The sequence below is a fragment of the Acipenser ruthenus genome, chromosome 15, assembly GCF_902713425.1.
Source record: "Acipenser ruthenus chromosome 15, fAciRut3.2 maternal haplotype, whole genome shotgun sequence".
Classification (NCBI taxonomy): Eukaryota; Metazoa; Chordata; class Actinopteri; order Acipenseriformes; family Acipenseridae; genus Acipenser; species Acipenser ruthenus.
In genome coordinates, this window is record NC_081203.1 from 21268089 (window position 1) to 21283515 (window position 15427).

The following is a 15427-nucleotide window of genomic DNA, read 5'->3' on the forward strand; positions in this document are numbered from 1 at the left end:
CTGGCTCTAATTTAATGTGAAGCACCTGAGGCTGAGTAAGCCCTGGATTAGAGCTGGGGAAACCCTGTAGACAGGGCTATTGGTGTGAAGGCCGAAGTCCTATGTGAGCTAAGAAAAGGTACTATGTAGACCTTAGTGTTTTGGTTAAACTTGTAAACTGTGTGTGCAATCGGTAAACAGCTTAGCCATCTGATATAGTTAGAACTTGAAGAAAAGTATAGTTTAGAACTCCACGTGGGGGTTAGGTGTTTTGTTTTGTTTGTTTTAATTTCTGTAAATAATGAAAGTGCTGAAAAAAGCACCGTTCTGTGTGTGGGTGTGCTATTTTAAAGGGTGCAAATGAGTCTTAGCCGGGAGGCTGTGTTACACAAAGCATAGTGTGATAAAGCAGAGTGAAAGCATAGTAAAGCATAGGTAAGTATTGTATTAGAAAAACAGTAGAAAATGTGGCAAACCATGATAAAGAATTGGGGGAGAAAAGCTAAATTATTGTGCACATTTCCAGTGGTAAACTTTTAAAAGGGTAAAAGAACACAGTAGTTGGACAAACCACTTGGAGCATGTTGTTGTGACTAATTAATCTGAAAATATATCCCTGATTTGTGTTGTGTAATTTTTTTTGTAAGATGTTTCCGTTTGTAAGTCTGTTTTGGTCAGGACTGCATATATAACAGACCTGCACACATTTCTGATGCTTCAAAAGAAACACATTCTTGTAAGTGATCACTAAGAACAGACATCGCTGCTGATAATCTGCCTAGATTTGGAGATTTAATCACAATGTTAATGTTACAAAGCCAAAAAAAAATTAATAATAATGTGGAAGTTACTTTAAGGATTTATGCTTGATGCTTCTGACAAGCTGCATTTAAAAAGACCCTAGAATTGCTCTAGATTTAGTTTAGTGTGGTTTTCTGATGTGATAATGCACAATTTGTCTGTGTTTTGTGTTGTATATTGTGTTCTAGCTAAAGTCAATACCTGTTACATTACATATGTCCAAAAAGACTCACCTGTGCAAAAAAAAAAAAGAAGATAAAGTAAGATGGGCAGCAGTGTGGTGTAGTGGTTAGGGTTCTGGACTCTTGACTGGAGGGTTGTGGGTTCAATCCCCAGTGGGGGACACTGCTGTTGTACCCTTGAGTAAGGTACTTTACTTAGATTGCTCCAGTAAAAACCCAACTGTATAAATGGGGTAATTGTATGTAAAAAATAATGTGATATCTTGTAACAATTGTAAGTCGCCCTGGATAAGGGCGTCTGCTAAGAAAGAAATAAAAAAAAAAGATAACAACCAAATTGAGAAATGTGAGGTGACAAAGTTCAAGTTACCACAACCTCAGGACAGGTGTCAGGTGTTACTTCAGATGTAGTTCTTCCTTTTGCAATCAGCATGACTTTAAATAATAATCTCAAACATGACCATGCACTGCACTGCATTGTACTGTAATCTAACCTGCATTTCTACTTCCAATTTCACTTATTTTTCAATATAAGACATTGCGGCAGGGCCGAGTCCCTGCACATCTACATTTTGATATATTGTGTACGTGAAACTGATTGCATAATTGTTCTAAATATTTGTATTTAAAAGCAGTTTGTTTAGTTTTAGAAAAAATCGGGAGTTTTATTTGATGTAGACCTCTCGGTAAGCATTAAGACTCTGCATGATTATTGAGTGCATCAGAATCTGGGTTGTATATGGAAGCTGTATAACACTATAATCACATTTCCAATATTTGCTCCTACTTCATATTCCTTTTATGCTTGTATCACATTTGCATATTGCATGTCTCTTAAACCGGGCTATTCCTCTTGGAAGGGGTATTTGTAACACGGCTTAAGGCAAACATTTAAGGGGCGCCAGATTCCCAAGCACTCCGTTTTGGGCATTGCCTGGATCGGTGCTTCTTCTATATAACAGATAGACAGAAGTCATAATTAAGAGGCTGTGCTATTTGTATTCCACCTCCTAACGAGAATGCAAGTGCTAATGGAATGGCAAGATGGAGAAATTGGAGTCTTTTATATTGTTGGTGCTTGGATATAAAGGGCTATAATGAGGGAGCACTGCAATTGTCATTGCTTACCTGATACATGTTATAAAGTTATTTATAGAATAAAATGCGGCCCTTGCTCCTGATCTTCCATGATCCTCTTGCACCAGAAGTATACTTTGATAACATAATCCTAATGTTCACTGTAAAAGAAAAAAAAGTCTAAAATCCTTTAGCTTGGTGCTCGAACAGTGGATTGTTCTTTGTGTTCATGACCTTGTCCAGACTTGCCCAGTCAATGGGGTATCTTTGTGACATGTCATTAAAGTGCAGTAAAAGGCAGCAGTCAAAGTGTAAACTTTAAAAGGCAGGTGTGGATTTCAGACCCATGATGTCTGAAGCAAATTGAAGTGTTCCATGCACTGTGGACTACTCTCAGCAGCGTTGAGATAAGTCTGGCTGCTCTTTGATGGATTTTTTATCAAAGCCACAATGTCCTTTTGTTAGTGAAGGATCTGAATTTAATGCAGAATTTTAAATGCAGCCTTACAAGTGCATGATACAACCTCATCAATAACTCCTTTGATTTCTACTCTAAGACTACTCTTTCTGTATGACTTGTCTGGTATTTTAATTCTCATTTTTGTGGCGGGCATGTAACACTTTAGTAACTTTTAAAAATGTTAATTTGCCATGTTTAAACCCAGTTCTGTATGCGTTCTATGAGGGTCATGTATCAAGCGTTTGCGACATCATTAATGCAATAGTGCAGAGTATATGCTGGCCTTAAAATATTAAAATTAGATTTATGAAGCAGAACAGTTGTGCCGGCTCTAAAAGGCTCTAAAGGCTCGCATTTAAGCATTTAAATGTGGCAGCTTACGCCGTGCCTCATTAATTTTGTGCTAGTTAATGCATTCGGGATGGGGTAAAATTTGTGCCGCGGCGTCTGATACATGTCCCCCCTACATGTCAAAGTTTTGCTAGAACACAACAAATTTCATTTAATATTAATACATTTCAAGTACGGTACATCCCAGTTATAAAGCATAACTTAGTTAAAACCATACTCACTTATCCAGTAAGCCATAATTACAACATTATTTTTTCTCTCTTGTTTCCAGATTTAGTGTGCCTGTTTGAGGGTCTTTTCCAAACTACACTTTTTAATATTCTGATAAAAACACCGTCTGCAAGTCCATATAATTAAAATGTAGCCTGAACTTGGCAACGGAAGTATCTCAATACAATAATGACTTCAACATGCATATGCATTCACATTTAACTCTGCCAATGTGTCATTGATGACAATATGTGTGATAATATAAATATAAGACTTGCTGGTATACATATGCCTAATTTCCCCTGTGGGCTGGGGCCGGCCAGAGCCAAGAAAAACACGTTTCAGTGTTTTTTTCCAAACATGGCCAACCTCGTAAGTTCTTGTCCTGTGTCAAAAGGTCACTGGAGGATTGTGGGATAGTATTGTGTTGTGTTTTAAAGAATCTCGTAGCAGTACTATGTTCAGAAAAAAAAACAAAAAAACTGCCTGAGCAATGGATGCTGCAATTGAAACAACGTCCATTGCTTATTTTTTTTCGCTCTACATGTGATATTAGACAGCCTTCTCAACATGCATATATTCCGCACAGCGGCCATTAACCGTTTCTGGATTTCACAGCCAGCACAGATTGCCAAACTCCACTTGACAGCCATTACGTAGTGAAAAAAGCCTGACAAGTGTAGCTCTGTTCCCATCGGCTGCTTATCCAGCACGCGCCTCCCTGCTACGTGATAACATAGATCCTTTGTGGTCAGGTCTGGCCACATCGGCTAAGATATAGCAAACTAGGCCACAATAAGTGGCCATGGCTGGCCTGGGTAATGTGGCCAGCAATGGAAACCCTTTTTTTTAGGGCTAGCAGTGGAAATGGGGTAAGAGAGTACTGCTCGTGGGGCACTGGCCATTTATTTAATTTAAAATGAGTAACTTGTATGACATATTTTGCTTCAGCAACTTTGTGCCAAAGAGGTACCACTGGTTGTAAAAAAAAACAAAACAAAAAAAGTAAATCATAACTGGTTGGAATATAACTTCCTGCTGTATTCCTTGTCCATTGTGCAGTATTTTTCCCCCCAGATATGTCTTTTTTCACACCTCATAGGGAAATAAACTAGGAAATTACTTTTTTTCAACTTTTACTCCGAAATGTTCACCAGGAGAGATTGTTTCTTCTAAACATCGCAGTGTATCCAGATCATGCTCCCTCCTGCAACAATGATGCTGCTCTGGTTGAACTAAGTGGCATATTGTGGGAACAGAAAACCAGTATTGTTGCAGAAGGGAACATGATCTCTATACACTACAGTCCTTAGAAGACATTTGTTTTTCTCCCGGCAAACAATCACGAGTAAATGGTGAGAAATGTATTGCCCAGTTGATTTATGATGTTTGATTTAAAAATGTAAAGAGAGTCGGCAAAGGTAATGTGATTAGTTTCTTGTAATCTTTGCAGGGTGTTGAATAACTCTTTAAATTAGAGACTTAGCTAAAGTTGTTTGCAGAGTTAAAACGGACAGTGGTGGTTTGTTAGTTGCATTTGCTTCAGGCCTCTTCACTCTCACACATTTAGACAATGCACAAAAATGCCAGTTTATAATTGCACCTTACAGCACATCATAAACTGCAGTCCAAGTGAATTAGTGTTACTGCAGTTACAATGTCAATAAATAAAGTTGTCCTGGATTCCAGTTACAATGTCAAGACAAAGCAGATACACTGCAGTTAAATTCAGCAGATGTTACAAAACCTGCAATTAGATAAGAAACTGGTTAAAGGCTTTTGTGCACAGAGAGGGGAACCACGCTAATCACCGGACAGGAGCAATTTGAAATAATTAGCTTTCTCCAGCTTTTAAAAATGAGTAAGGGGGACTTAGCTTATTAAAAAAAAAAAAAAAAAGCCCAAATACTTCAAACATAGGCGTGAATCACCATGACCTACATCTATAGCCTACACAGATAAAACTGACACAGGTGGATATTTAAAACTCTGCATTGTGAAATTCTTAAGACAGTCTCCACTATATCCCCCTGGCCAGAATAACTTGCTTTCTATGTGAAATAGTATACGAATATTGACTGGAAATGAGGCTTATAAAACTGTTTCCCCACCAGTTAACAAACAGTGAAAATAATGTGGGTTTTATAAAATTGCTAAATTTAAACCAGGATTTTCAGGCAAATGTCGTAACTGCAAAAACACTGCCGATTTTTCTATACCACTCATTCTGGTCCTGGTCGCAGGTCAAACATTTCTGGGCATACGATTTCAAACTTTCAAGTCTAGGCTACCAATTTCCAGTTTAATTAAAGTCTGTTCTGCTGGGAATTTGCTGTGCTGTGCTACTTATGTTAAGAATGCTATAAAAATGTTTTATTTTAACTTGCTACCTTATTTGTAAGAGACTGATATTGTTAAAATGGAAGTATTCCAAATACTGACACAACTATTTATAAACTAGTACATATTGTGCCCCTATCTCACCTCAATGCTCTTACCAGTAAACAAGTGTCAAAGCACCAAGAAACACAGAAGTGATTGTCAAAATATCTTGTGAACTAAAATAGGACCTTGAACAACGATGAAAGCACACAGATATAGTATACTGTCTTACATTGAAATGAAATTGCATTCAATTGTATTATGTAATTCTATCTTTTCTAGGTTTAGGTTATACTTGCAAACTATGGGTGTTGGGTGGAGGGTTGTGTTTGTCTGACACATCGTGTATGCTCTTGTTATATAGAATTGCTCAATAATAATACTAATACTACTACTAATAATGCTGACTATAAATATGGCTTAGAGCAGGACCATGCTGGCTCTAAGGGGAGTGTGGCAGGGCTGAGGCCCTGCACATGTAAAAATGTATATTTGTGTGTGTGGTTGTATATATATTTGTTAACTAATTAGAATTGTAAATATTGTGTGTGGTTTTGGCAGGTATGGTGTTGGAAACCCATTTCTGCAAACTAAATACTTTCTACTTCCCCCTCCAATTGGCCAGGCCAACAAAACATGTGAAAATGCGTGTTTAAATGGAAGGCCAACGTCACTGGAGGGGAAGGGAAAAAATGTGCAGAATGTGGTCAGATGAGAGTGGCGTTAATTATTCAATCTGGCTTGATAACATATATAGGAGGAGCTGGGAGACAGCTCTGTGGTTAGTCGTAGGGAGAACTGAGAGCAACAAGCTGTGCTCGAGGTCCTTGCACCAAGTGTCTTGTTTGTGTTCTTGTGTAACTGTAAATATTAAAAGTGCACAGAAATCTGTGATGCTGTGGCTTGTCTGCCATTGTGTGTATTGTGAGTTGGTGTTAGACGGTACTATTGACTGCTTGACATATATATATATATATATATATATATACACATATACATATACATATATAACACGTTTGTTTGCCCCTATAAAAACGTAGACCCGACACAAAACTTTAATGCTTTTTACTCACACTTTTAATAATACAAAAAATAAACTAAAACAAAATAAACACCTAGCTCTACTCGAGCACTAACTGCACACACAGGAACCCGTTAACAAACACACTGTTTTACACACTGTAGCACGGTAACACACAGTACCTTTCATTTGACTGCTCGGCAGCAGGGTACACTTTCCTGCTTCCTTCTACTCAGCAGTGCAGAACAGACTGGCTGTATCCCCTTTTAAACTCTGCACCTGGCTTTAATTTACAATAACTGCCAGGTGCAGGTGATAATTTCATAACAATAACATTAAACAATTAACACACGCATTTGCACGTGTGTTTGGCAAGGAAGATTTTAACCCCCTCTTTGCCTTGCTACAAATATATATATAATGACTTTATTATTAACTAGTGTACAAATGTGTGCCAAAAACATCTTATATCTCTTCAAGGGATTTAAAATCTATATTCACCAGTCCCAACATGGTATCTTATATTAATTTACCTTAGGAAAGTTGTTGGATTTTGTTTCTGTTTTTAAACTGTTATTTCCCACTGTGATCATTTTGCTTTGAGCACGTGGCTTGCCAGTGATATTATCTTGCAGATGTTAGACCACAGAATTGAATTCAGAATTCTGGGCAGCATTAGTGTAACTATATCAACTTTTTTTTACCTTTAGTATTTTATTGTTAGTTTTTGTAATAGCAGACAGAAAAAAAAAAACATGAAAAACATGTCATCTTTGTGCAAGGCCATGCTAATCTTCTCTGCATTTTTCCAATTTTAGCATATGTGCTGCTGAAGCAAGCACAGACATTAGTATCTATAATAATAACTACATGTAGAAATGTTAGATTCATTTGGCTAGAGTATCCTGTTAACAAACACCAGATATACAAAATCATTTATTATGATGGTAAAACACAGTGCCAGGGCTGAGGCCCTGCACATGTGAATAATGTATTGTTTGTTTGCTGTACAAATAAAGTTGAATTTAGATTTGGCAGGGGTGGGGTTAATTCCATTCCTGCCAAATCTGTGTGCGGAACATGGCTGGGTCCCGAGTGATTGATTATTTGATGGTCAATCAAGCCCCAGCCACATGTAAAAGAGGAGCAAGATCTCTTTGTTAGAGAGTTAGTTTAGGGGAAAGGATGAGAGCAGCAAGTATTAAATAGTTTGAGTGAAATGGAGGATCTTCAAGCACTGCACAATAAAAAACAAACAAAAAAAAAACAACTTGTGTTTTGCAAAAGAAGTCAAAGACCCAGTTTAACTAAAATTCATATTGGCTCAGTTCCTCCTTCAGTCTCATGGGGTTTGGAAGATTTCCAAATTTGATGAGGGTGCAATTTATTTTATGAACATAAAAACATATATTTAACTTCTAGTTGTGAATAATATGTGCTCCTGATTTAAGCACACAGTCAGGTGGTGACTAGCTTTCCATGGCTTTTTTGTAAAAGAAAGTGCCTATTTACACATACCATGTAAGAGCTGAAAAACGAAAGCTAAATTGCACCCCTGACATGCACTCTGAAAAATACACATTAAAAGACTTCCATACCCAGGACTCCATAAAACAGAATTTACTGCAGATTTTCAACCAAAACATCACTGAAGGAACTAGAGGTGGTAATCATATAGGACTGTACACTTATACACTTATAGATAGATTTAGGACAGGGGGAGAGTCCACAATGGACTACCTACCCATGTTGTTGAGGCAGAATCACTTGGATCTTTTAAGACCCAACTTGACAAAGTTCTAAGATAAATCAGCAACTAGGAACCAGACAAGCGGCCTCCTCTGTCATACATTTTCTGTTGTATTTTTAGAGACCATCAAAACCAACATAAATGTTTTTTTGTAAAATGCCCCCTGCAATGATAATACCGCGTAACAAATTTTTATTTTTTTTTGGTTCCTGGGTAGTAAGTGTTATTTCCTAATTGCTTATGCCTCAAAAGTATAGAAAATGGCTATTATTCCCCACAAACTTTGCTTTTGTGACCAGGACAGTGATATTTTGAAATTGACCTATTTTCCAGAACATTCCAGATAGATTCAGTGCTGAGTAAACTTGGAGTAACTTCTAGAACTTTCCAGTAATATAAATAGTAGTATAAATACAGGGGCCTTAAGCCCACCAGTTCAGTTTAGTTCCAGCTGCCTAAGTGGATACATATCTGCATTTTTCTGAGATGGCATCAAGGTCATAGGAGACTTCAAAATGGTGGCATTCCTGATGGGTCTCCAAGGCAGTTTTACCAAGTTTCCCTGCTGTCTTTGCCTTTGGGACACCAGGGACACCAAGGCGCACTACCACAGGCGGGACTGGCCACAGCGGACCGAGTTCTCTGTGGGGAGGAACAACGTCAAGTGGGAGCCACTGGTGGACCCCCGGAAGGTGCTGATGCCACCACTGCACATCAAATTGGGCCTTATGAAACAATATGTCAGAGCTCTAGATAAGGCGTCGGCAGCCTTCAAGTACCTTCAAGACTTCTTCCCTAAGCTGTCTGAGGCAAAGGTCAAAGCCGGTGTCTTCGTTGGACCACAGATAAAGAAGATCCTGGAGTGCAATGAATTCCCCAAGAAGCTCACTAGTAAGGAGAAAGCGGCTTGGAACAGCTTTGTCGCAGTGGTTCGGGGCTTCCTGGGCAATCACAAGGCCGAAAACTATGTGGAGCTGGTTGAGACTCTGGTGAAGAACTACGGCACAATGGGCTGTAGGATGTCCCTCAAAGTCCATATCCTTGATGCTCATCTTGATAAATTCAAGGAGAACATGGGAGCGTACTTGGAGGAGCAAGGCGAGTGCTTCCACCAGGATAAACTGGACTTTGAACGCCGCTACCAAGGACAGTATAACGAGAACATGATGGGAGACTACATTTGGGGGCTGATTCGTGAAAGTGATTTACAGTATAATCGTAAATCTCGAAAAACTACTCGCTTCTAAATCTTTTGTAGTCATTTTTGTATTACTTTAGTATAAATATATGTTAATTTGGATTCATATGTTGTTTTTTTCTGACTTTATGTGAACGAAAAGACACAAATTCGCCCGTTTTCTCATTGGAAATAGGTAAATTTCAAAATATCACTGTCCTGGTCACAAAAGCAAAGTTTGTGGGGAATAATAGCCATTTTCTATACTTTTGAGGCATAAGCAATTAGGAAATAACACTTACTACCCAGGAACAAAAATTGTGTTACATAGTGTAATTGTATAAATTAAATGATAGACCAGATACTACATATTTTGTAGGTGTTTATAAAAATGTGATTCCAAGAAATTGTATCATCACAATTCATTATAGGAAATGACTAGCCCAAGTGTTGTTCTCCTCCACAGGTTAAGTAAAATCGTTCATAAATGAAAAAGATTGCATGTACAGCACTGTGAGGATTAAATGTGGATGCTAGCTCTTTAAATAACTTCTGCATTTAACAGGTCTGTCTTCTATCTGCAGCTTGCAAGTATCTGTCTTTTGTCTGTCTTTCACACTAAAAAAGAAACCCAGTGTCTATTCCAATAAAAGTTAACACTGGGATTGACCCAGCAAGGGCAAGACTCTATTGAGTTGAGCACAGATGTGTCCATATCTCCACTTTTAAAAGTCATAGGGTCATAGGCGCCGGAGATGGGTCAATGGGCCACTGCCCAAGCACTTTTTAAACAGGGGGGGGGGCCCTGCCCACCCATTTTTAACAGTGAGAATGACAAGAAAAGAAATATATACTGTATTTTAATACCTTGAATCTCATCGTTCTTCCAAAACACAATAGCACAGATAAGTGAAATAAATCCACAAATTAAGACGACACCGGAACTGTGTTGCTAGACAATAATTCTAACGTTTCGCTAGCTGTGCCGGCAGCTTCTACAGGTACAATGAAGCTTTTAACAAAGCCTATGGGAAAGAAAGAGTGCAGCGAAGCCCAGTTTATGTGTGGTAGCGAACGTTGCTACATTCGTCATCTTGTAACACTATAGAACTGTTGAAACATGTTGAAACATTTGTTACCATTTCATGTAATTTGTGTCCGAAGCAGTAAATAACTGTACTATATATACTGTAATAGTATTGTTGTGTATATGTGTGCTTAATTTTATTATTATAATATAACTGCACTTGTAAAACTTGTACCCAAATAATAAAAATAGTTTCCAGGACTGCACACACATGTTGACAACTGAATCTCTGTTTTTTCTGTAAAATATCAACAGTGGCAAGAATGGTAGATCTGTGCACTGAAGGTTCAAAGACAGAGGAATCCACATGGAAGAGAAACATATGTCAGTGTATTTCAAAGCACTAAAAATATATCTCAAATATGTTGCAGTATATAAAGAGCAACCAGACTAATCCCAGGGCTTAAAGGAATGAGCTACAAAGACAGGCTGAAAGAACTGAACCTATTTAGCCTAGAACAAAGACATCTTAAAAGGAGTTGATATAGTTAACCCTAACCAATACTTTAAGTATAGTACAAAAACCGGGTCCACAGGACATGTGCACAGTTGGAAATTAAGTGGATAGACTTAGGATAGAGGGAAGGACATAATTCTTCATACAGCTACCTAGCCATGTGGTGTTTTTATTTTTTATTCATTTTCCAGTTTGAAATGTCCAATTATTATTCAACCTGGCTCACCGCTGCAACCCTCGAACTAACTCAGGAGAGACGAAGGCAAGCACTCGCATCCTCTGAAACAAGTGCCGTCAGCCATCCGCTTTTTTTCACTCTGCAAGCCCGCCATGCAGCCATATCCAGAACTTACAGCGTTGGAGGACCACTCAGTTCCGAATAGCGTACAGGCCAGCCTGCAGGCACCCAGCCAGCCACAGGGGTCACTGGTGTGTTAGGGCAGGGATTGGGGTTAAATCCCAGCACTATTTACTGTTTAAGCAATGTGAGAATCTGAACTGTGGTATGTCTGATCTGATTGGAGGGGAACAAAAGCAACACGTGAGAATGTGGCCAGGTTAAATTGGATAATGTATTGCCAATTTAACCTGAGCACCTGTATGTAATGGAATGGCTGGTCTAGCCAGCTAAACATGGGAAGTCAAGGAGAGGTTTGGGTGTGGTTTGCAATGCCTGACCCAGGGCTGTTTGGTGTTATTTTCTTAAAATAAAATTGTGCAACCCAGTGCTAAAACAAAGTGTCTGGGCACAGGGTTGCATTGTTTTGGGCAAGCAGTTCTGAACATACAGCGCTCTGTTCAATTGATATAAATGACAGTGAATCTAAATTCTGCTGCTATTTAGAACACTAAAATATCAATAGGACCCTTTTATGTTCAATGTTCTAAAAACAGCATCTCCAACAGCTCAGGGGTTCTTTGGTATATTTTTGTCAACAGGGCTTTGTTTTATTTGTCGTTAATAATCAACACCAAGTGCATCACACTTACTCAGCTAGTCAACTAGTCATTTTCTTACTCATAGACGTCGCATCCTAAAATATATTGTTACAGTGCAGTTTTGTCAATCAATTAATGTAACAGGAAAGTATTTTTTTATTGTGCATGTTATGTATATAGAGTTTATATATATATATATATATATATATATATATATATATATATATATATATATATAGTTCATCATATTAATAGAACCTTTGTGGATTTCAGGGGGGCTGGAGCCGGGACTCCTCCCCTGTGTCACCCCGCTAAAATATCTGTCAGTCAACTTTTAATTACCTGTCAGTCACCCTATTTAAACCGTTGCCAGCTTCCTAATTCTCGACTTGCTTTTCAGTTTAATGTTACTACGCAGATTTGCAGACCCAGTCTTAAAACAAAAACTTTGTTTTCAATCGGTATAAAAATGACTGCTCACTTGAGGCAGCTTTTGTTTTCATCTCGGATAAAGAAATTCTCTCTCCTTCTGGCTGTCTGCCTTCAACAAATAATCCACCGAATAAACTTTCAAAGAAATCTGCCTGTCCTACTTCTCCTCCATATGAGAATGCTGCTACTCCAATCCCTGCTTAACCAGCTGTGCCCGCTGCCATTTCTCTTCGCTGCGCTAAACGCATTAAACCTGAGGACGATTCTCCAGTGCAACTTTTTTACAAGGATTGGCCCATCGACAAACTCGTGAAAGCCTTTTCAAAAACTATTGCCCATTGAAGCAGGGTGCGATCGGGCTGTTTTATTTGTTTCATATTGTAATTCCACATCAGACGAGTCTGTCTGTCCTCCTCAAAAGACTCAACAGAGATCAAAACTAGTCAGTTAATGCGCTGCTTCTGCTACTTTGCAAGCTTCTCTTGCCTCCGATTCAGCATCTACATCCCCTCAGCTTTCAATTTCATCTGATCCTTCATCCCATTTGTGTTCTCAGATTTTTAACGATATCAACCAACTCATTCATCCTCTATGCACCTCCATTCCTATAGGCAGCCATTACATCCTCATCAGTAGCGCACCAGCTGCAGCGCTTGCCTCCCCCGCTGCTTCAGCTACACCCACACCTGTTCTCAAGCAGCCAATCTTGACTTTAGTGATGGCCTCTACTTCACTCTCTCATCAGCAGAGATGCAATATTATTGAAGGTAAAGGTGTTAATTTGCAATAAGAATCAAGACCAATCTCAGAATTTCTGGATCACAGGGTAGTTGACTGTGGAGATCTGTCTGTTACTCAAATCTCGGGATCCTCGGCTGTGTAATAAATGTACTCTTGGAGAATTGTACTTGTTTTTTCTGTTTTTCGGAATCTCCTTTGTGAAGTTTATGCTCACCGACCACAAGAACTCAACTAACATGGTTGATCTCTCGGTCAGATATGGCGGTACCATTTTTATGAGTATCATAACATTTTTTTCAGCAGCTTCTCAGTTATCATTGGACAATACACTGATTACTGGTCTCAGCCCGATCATGATCTTTAGTAGATTCTTCAGTAGTCTCTATGCTAACACTTGCGGTTTGTGCATCCACCGCCATTTTAACCTCTGAGGACAAAAGAAATTATTTATTTATTGATTAATTGATTGATTGATTTTTTTAGGAATTGTGCATCTGCAGTTTCTTCTATTCATTCTTCAGCTCTGCCTGCTTTTTCAACAAGCAAAGATTCTCATGGAAGACGCATCAAACATTCTGGTGGCAGACAGCTGTGCAATAATTTCAATTCCTCATTCTGCATTTCCAAAGGATGCCGTTTTTTTTTTACATATGTGCAGTTTTGTGGCGATGCTCATTCAGGTTCCATCTGCCCTCTTTCATCTAAATGACATTCACTTTCTCCTTATATCTCCTCCATCAGCTCCTCCAGCTGAAGGACTCTTAAAGCTCACATCTCTCTTCTCAGTAGTCAGCGTCCCCCTCTCACAGGGGAAAACCATCGGTCCAGTTCACACCCTTGCGGTCCTAGTAATAACTCTGGGTACTATTCGATTTGAAGACCGACTGCCTACCAATCCTTTCAGATCTTCCTCTACAGCACTGGAACAGCATTTCTCTATTTTACGATAACTTCAATGCTGCCCCCCATGACCTCTCACTCCATACGGATGCTTCTTCTATCGGTTTGGTGGTATTCTCTTAATCAATGGTTCGCAGATGTCTGGCCACAGAAATAAAAAATAAAATAAACATAAAAATAATATCTTCTTCCTGAGCTTAAATCCACCGCCTTACTTGAAGTATTCCCTATTGTCATTGTAGCCTATCTTTGGGGCTCATTTTGCAGCAACATCAGCATCCAAAGTTAAAATCAACCAGTCCTTCCTCAGCAGTGGATTCTTACATTCGCTCTTCTCTCCTTGATAGTATTTCTGCTCAACAAGTATTGCTAGCATGCCCGGAGTGGAGGCCATCTCTCCACCAGGACCACCAGAGGTTTCCTCCCACAAAAAAAAAAATATATATATATAGAATTGTAATTAATCACTAACTTTCTTATCTAACTAACAATTTTCTCTCTTCTTTGCATTGGTGGAGCAGTTGCAGGGAGCTGGGGGTCCTCTTTTGGGGGCAAGTGAAGCACACTTCCCAACCTTAGAGGCTGACTATGTCACTTCGCTCTCTGAGGAAGGTTGCCACTAGCCAGAGAGGGCCCCTGGCCCTCTTTATGTGTTTATTTCTTATTCTCTTTTCTAGCGCTTTGGTTCTTCCTGTGTAGATCGCGAGGCTCTCCATGCAGCCTCGGAGCGTCAGCAGAGTCTGACCTCTCTCGACTAGATGACTCAGTAAGCCAGGGAGACCTTGGTTCGTCCTCCTATCCTTCCTTAGTTTCCCCTTGGGGGAAGTCCTTGCTTCCCAGCCTTGGAGGTCGATCGGTTCGGCCTCACCTCAGCGAGGGCGGTTCTCCGAGTAGTCAAGGGGAAACCCCTATTCTGTTACTAAGTCACAGACACTTTGTCTTTATTCTAGTAGTCCCTTACGCAGGCCTGGCTCCTGTCTCGTGAATAGTTCTCGTCTGTCAGACAAAAAGATACTGGATCTGGGTTCCGGTGCAGTCCGGCACAAATTAACCCCTGATTTACAGTAATTGATCTTTATGAGGGTCAAGGAAGTGGCTCGAAAAGAACTAAGTTTGCCTACTCCTGTTTAAATGACTGATAGCAGCACCTCATGAGTGCTTTACAGTATATGCAATGACATTGTTTTACATACAGGCACTGTTCCAACATAAATCAAGGAGATACATTTAGCTTTTGTTACTTTGGTTTTCTTGGTGTTAATAAGACCTGGCCCAAACTAAACAAAAGATTATGAAATCAGCCTACCATCTTATGTTGCTGTAGAGTAAAAGCTGTGTGTGTGTGCCTGGTATAAGGACAGTTAAGATTTTGAGCTTTACTACTTTGTTTATAGCCATCGAAACTTGGCTCTTGTAGACAGGCAGCTCGTGCCATTGTTTGTGATGGACTGGCCAGCAGCCAAGGCTGAAATAAATCAGCG

General features: G+C 39.3%; 1 pseudogene; it reads right to left on the reverse strand.

Annotated features, from left to right (window-relative positions):
• Positions 1–7206: 7206 nt before the first annotated feature.
• LOC131697654 (U6 spliceosomal RNA) lies at positions 7207–7305 on the reverse strand (annotated as a pseudogene).
• Positions 7306–15427: the final 8122 nt, after the last annotated feature.